Source organism: Triticum dicoccoides, chromosome 2A, assembly GCF_002162155.2.
Source record: "Triticum dicoccoides isolate Atlit2015 ecotype Zavitan chromosome 2A, WEW_v2.0, whole genome shotgun sequence".
Taxonomy (NCBI): domain Eukaryota; kingdom Viridiplantae; phylum Streptophyta; class Magnoliopsida; order Poales; family Poaceae; genus Triticum; species Triticum dicoccoides.
This window is the reverse complement of record NC_041382.1, coordinates 786,941,401-786,947,632: the sequence shown is the minus strand read 5'-3', so window position 1 is coordinate 786,947,632 and position 6,232 is coordinate 786,941,401.

Genomic DNA, 6,232 nt, shown 5'->3' with positions numbered 1-6,232 from the left:
GGTGTGTTAGGCTTTAGTTTTGTTTTATTTTGTGCTGTAGATGGTGGAGGTACACGTACTGGTAGTTGCAGCGGTTGATTTGCCTAGTCGTTGAAGTGGTGTCTGTCCCCTTGCTGTTTGATGATAGTTGTAGGTGGCTGGTAATTTCAGTTTAATTTTACTCTGCAATCCTAGTGATTTCAGCATGTGGTTAGTTAGTCATGTAAGTGGATCTCTCTGTATTGTAGCTCAAAAGTAGAAAGTAGATTGTTGTTGAATCGGTTAATTTAGCACACCATTTCTTTTCAATTGTGTCATTGATGCATAGAAAGTAGATTCTTATTGAAGCATGAAGAGGAGATGTTGCAAAAAAAATTACAAGCATGCTAGGAAGATAGGGAAGAATGATATGTTAGATATGGCTGAAGAGCAAATTAGAGAGCTTGTGCATATGCCGGCTGTGGTGGTCGAACAAACTCAAGATGAGCGGAATGCTTTTTCTGAGGTGAATGATGATATAAATGAAAATTTAAGTAAGTGCTTTTCAGTTTCTTACAGTTTGGAATGTGTAGGTTGTGTTGAAAGACGATGCAGATGTCAAACCTAATGTTCAGTACTCTGTTCTTGAACATTTTGAGAAACTGAAATTCTACCCCTTTTCCTTGTTTGTGTTTCAAACTTCAGATGTTGTTCCTTTTCTTGTTAGCGGGTGGTATTTGACGATTTCTTTAGTCTGGCAAGATTCCTTTGTTAATGGAAAAGGTTATCTCCAGTTTGACGCAAGAAATCTGATTGAAAAGAGTAGTCAACCAACAACCAGTAAATCAGAGAGCCCATACCTCCATTAATTTTAACCAAGGTGACATATCAAGCAAAGTTATTTATGAAAAATGATGATGATATACAAAAAAATTAGAAGTTCTCATACTGTTCTGCAAGTAGATTACTCTGTGTTTTGAACGATGTTAGGTAGAAAGTGTACTTACAGTGTCCAACCAAACCTCGTGAAACTATTACAAGTTCATCTCCTAATTTTATTATCTAGTTCATCTCTCCGAAACTGATGTTTTCAGTCTCATATATACAATGTAGTAACCCGTGAACTTGCCGAATGCCGGTGTTCCTTATACTGTGGAAATGGTTTAATGCTACTTCTGGCATTCTTACTTCAGCATCTGTATGCCCATGCAATGATTTGCTTTGTTGTGATGGAGGCTTTTTTTGCCTTGTCCACCTGAGAGGCCCTTGAGTTTGCTGGAATGTCGATTAATTTCCGTTCCAGCAAATTCGGTACTCCATATGTCCTATTTTCAGCAAAGGTCATGCTGAAATTTTTCGTGAATTTTAGCATGACTTTGCTAAAAATAGGACATATGGGCTACTTGTGACTAATGATGAAAGCTTAGGCTTTTAGGGTGCCTCGGCGTCGAAAAACCCTCAATGATAAAAGCTTAGCTTTTAGGATGCCTCGGTGTCGACAAACCCTAAACAATAACCAACTTATTGACCAAACTTTGTTCCTATTTAGAGAGAAACATGGCCAACAATGATGAGGCCGGGGGTTCGGGCGGCAAGGCATTCTGGGAGCTATCCCAGGAGATGGAGGACCAACCTCAGTTGTATGAGGACGCCGCCTTCCCCACCGATCATGAGACCACTGATGGTACCGCCGAGGATGACCCCACTGATGCCACCACTGATGGTGCCGCCGAGGATGCCACCACTGATGATGGCGGCGCACGCACAGATGGCAGCCAACCGAAGAGGCAACGGAAGGACCGGTGCCCGATCGTGCTCCTCACCCTCAAGGAGGAAGTTACTGAAGTGGACTCCAACGGGAATCCAACGGCGCCCGAACGAATAGTCAAGGGGTACTCGCTTCAGCTCAGGTGCATTCTCCGGAGCACTGTCTCGATCAACACCGAGAACCTGAGGCATCCTGACCGAGGGAATTTGCGCAACCTCCTCTTCACGAAGTTGCATGAACGATACAAGTTCCCCGCTGAATTTGCAAACACAAGCCTCAAAGGGAATAAAGTGAACAATGCTGCCCTCACGAAGATGAGCAAGGCCCTGTCTACTTGGAAAAGCAATGTGAAGAGAATGATCGAGAAAGATGAGAGTTATCAGAAGATCAAGGAGAAAAATCCTTCGATCACCGAAGATGACTACAACGACTTCAAGATCGATTGCTCGAGCACCGCAAACTCCAAATCAAGTCAGTGGGGGAAACAAATACGGGAGCTGAACATAGGGGAACACACACTCGGTCCCGGCGGTTACAGAGTGGCGGAGCTTATATGGGACAAGGAGGAGGCGGACCGTGCCGAGCAAGGCCTACCACCCCTCTTCGATAAATACGGTGACAAGCAGACCAGGAACTTTGTCAGGGCCCGGTACAAGGACCCGAAAACAAAGGAGCTTACCACGGATCCGAAGACCAGGAAGCTTGAGCTTGTTCTGGTAAGGAATACACCCCCGCGTAATTAGCTCCATATGGTTGCATTCTAATTAATGAAGCCAAATTTCTAAATGGTTCACATTCCTTCCGTAGGCGACTGAAAGCAGTAGCGCGGGGTCGACTAAGAGCAACCCTTGGGACACCACTCTAAATAGGGCGTTGAATGTAATGAAGAACAAGGATAAGCTCAGTAAGCTGACGTCAGCTGGTCGTGTGGCCGGCAAAGGCTTGTCGACAAAATGGGGGTCATACTATACCGCTGGTGTGCGGAAGGAGAAAAAGACCAGCTCGGAAAGCCAGGCGCGCGAGGTTCAAGAACTCAAGGCACAGGTGGCGCGGATTCCGGAGATTGTCCAAGAGCAAGTGGAACAACGACTCGGAGCGACGATCACCGCCATTGTGCCTACCTTGATCTCGGGGTTGAGTGCGTGGATTGCGGGCGGCCAACAGGGGCCGCCCCTGATTCCTAGCTTCACGGCCAGCAATTCGCATAATGCGATGGCGGGGCCATTGGTGCCTCCGGCGGAGGCGGCATTGGTGTCTCCGACGCCGGCACGGGAGCTTAATGCACCCGGGTGTACGCCGGCCGGCACCTCTGCAGCAAGCGGCCCCTCCGTCAACTGCACACCCGCTGTTGGCGGTGCCTCGACATTAGCCGAGCTCGACGCCATCATCATGGTAACTAATGAAGCCTCTCTCGGCCGAGGACTTCATCTCCTTGCCCTTGACTGGGCATCCCTGACGCCCTACATGTTTTCGCAGGGCGCCGCCGACGTTCCGTGCACTCTCCTGCACTTCGTGAATAACGAGTTGGTCGATGTCACCAAGGGCAAAATCGTTCAACCGGGCAACCCCTTGTTCCACGGTACCCAGATGCCACCCAACTTGTTTAGGGTTCAACTGGTTCGGGTCCTGCCAGGTTGCGATGAGTTGTTACCTCCAATTCGACCTGTCGGGGCCGACGATGATGACGTGATGACCCTAGCGCCTGCCTGAGCTGGCCCCTGCTTTGGCCGAAGAGCCAGATTCGTTTGGGGGCGGGGGACACCACCCCAAAGACAACACCGCCAGTCGTGCCGGCACCAAGTCGGCCCCATGGCAAGACCGCCGCAACGGTGCCGGACATCCCTATGCCACTGGATCCAAACATGCATATGGCACAGGATCAGAACAACGACGACGACGATACATTTGGCAACGTCGATCAGTACTTTGCCGATCATGGGTACAATGGCGACTTCATGGGGCCTCCTTCTCAAGAACCCAACCCAACAAAAGACGTGTGCGATCTAGCTGGTACCGCGGAGAAGCCAAGTTGCAACAGGCGCCGTCTGGCGTTCAGCTCTTAGGAGACGCCTCCAGCTACTGACTCCACCGAGCCTCAGATAGGCGAGGTGCAAAATATTATTAGCCCCAACACACTCAAGAAGGCGGTCTGTGAGCAGAACTCGGTCCCATTACAGGAGAAGAAGAAGGCACGCAAAAGAAAGACTAAGAAGGGTGCGAGCCAGCCGGCACCGAGTACGATCCGTGCTCAGGACGGGCCACCTTCACCTAAGGATATCTCGAGGAGGGTGCATGTGGCGGGTAGGGCGATGCTACCGACAAATATGCTCAATGCTGCAACCGGTGCTATGCGGAGTCTGCATGACAGTGTTCTTTCTTTGGAGAAGCGGCGTCTCAGAGAGAAGGATGTGGCATACCCGGTTTTCGCAGCCAAGGTGCCAGAGGGCAAGGGCTTTGTGGATAACTCCATCGGGCGTACGATCGACCTGCGGTTTGATGACATCCACGCTATGTTGAACCTTCATCCGCTGCACTACACCTTCGTTCGGCTATTTTCGCTGAGTATGGAGATGCGGATCATTCGCGACAAGACCCCGGACATCGTGATAGTCGACCCCTTCTACATGCGTGCCAAGATCTTGGGCAGCGCTGGGGACCGGTAAGTCGCGAGTTCTTACCTCGAAGGCGTCATTCTGGCAAACCAAGATAAGGATAACTTCCTCGTGCCTTACTTTCCCGAGTAAGTCCTCCCCTCAACCGGCCCGTAACATATGAATTCTTAGATTTCGATCGTTTTTCTTTTAACATTCCGTGTTTTCTGCAGTGACACACATTGCATGCTCATCCTCCTAAGCCCCAAATATTCCATGGCCACGTATTTCGACCCGGACCGTCAGTCGAACGTAGACTGCACAAATGTCAAGAAGGTTCTTGATGATGTTCTCCTCGGCTACGCCAAATCTGGAGGCACCTTCACCAAGCCTATTCGTAAGTACGACAAGCACGTGTTCTCCCACAATACGACGTTCTGCTGCGTCAAGCAGCCGCCTGGCGGTCAGAAGGGTGCCTACTACGCCATCCATCACATGCGGGAGATCGTACGGGACCATCATCAACTTCTGCTACCGAGAAAACTCAAAGATTGGGCAAAGAGCATGTCGGCAATCCAGGACGCAGACCTCCGACAAGAATTCTTTCGCATCCAGTCGGAGTTTGCGGAAATCATCCATCAAGATGTCCTTCGTACCTCGGGGCAGTTCTACCTCAACAATCAACCGTCCAACAGTGACATCGACACAATGCTACAAATGCAGGCTGACAACGACCGTTATTTCATGACTCCCACGATAGACGACGGTTTCATCCATGCTCCGGTCCCTTGAGTCGAGTCGAAAGCAGTGATGCTGTGTCTAGTTCTGAAACATCGATTGGCTCATGTTGTAATTAAACTTTAATGAACTTGTAGTATGTCTCTTTGGTTTCGAGAGTCGTTCAACTTAGATGTAATCGATGCTATTAATGTCTTGCTTTTCTCTTCCAATCATTCTGTTGCATACTTATATATTGCTTATGTATTGTCTGTGAATTGGTACTAACGTTTCGTTTGGCTAGTGCATAGCGATGCCGACGTATGTCGTGTACAAGGGTAAGGTTCCCGGAGTCTACGACGACTGGGAGGAGTGTCGGAGACAGGTTCACCGATTCAGCGGTAACAGTTACAAAGGGTACACCACTAGGGCCGAGGCCGAATCTAGATACGCCCGCTATCTAGCGAGAGAGGGGAGGGAGCGTTGGAGGAACCAGATGAAGACGAGTTTCATCGTGATGATGCTCATCGTGATGACCGCAGCTCTCTTCTATGTGATGGTAGTTTAGATGATCGATATTGACTTATAATGTGAAGACAAACTCGCTAATCGCGGTCTCGAGACTTGTAATATAATGTTCTATCTTTGTTCGGTCTTTTCAATTCGGAGACTAATATGATGAATTGTATTCGGAGACTAATATGATGAATTGTATTCAAAGACTAATCTTCTATTGTATTCGATGAATCTGTTGTTGATGTGTACTGTCTATATTTTGTCCAATTATACATTTTGTAACCTGTGCAACAGAAAATAAAAAAAATAAAAAAACCTAATATTCATACTAATGGCGCATCACATCACAGTGCACCATTAATATGACAAAGTATACTAATGGCGCATCACTAAATAGTGCGCCATTAGTATGCCAAGGTTACTAATGACGCATCATATTGCTGTGCGCCATTAGTATGCCAGAGCACCTGGGTATACATGGCCCTTGGGAGGCATACTAATGACGCACTTCTGTATACACTAATGGCGCATCAGAGGTGCGCCATTAGTATACCAGATACTAATGACGCACCAGTGGTGCGCCATTAGTAAAATATACTGATGGCGTGGCACTAATGGCGCACCACTAATGCGCCATTAATCACCAAATTAGGTGCGCCATTAGTAGGCCTTTTCCTAGTAG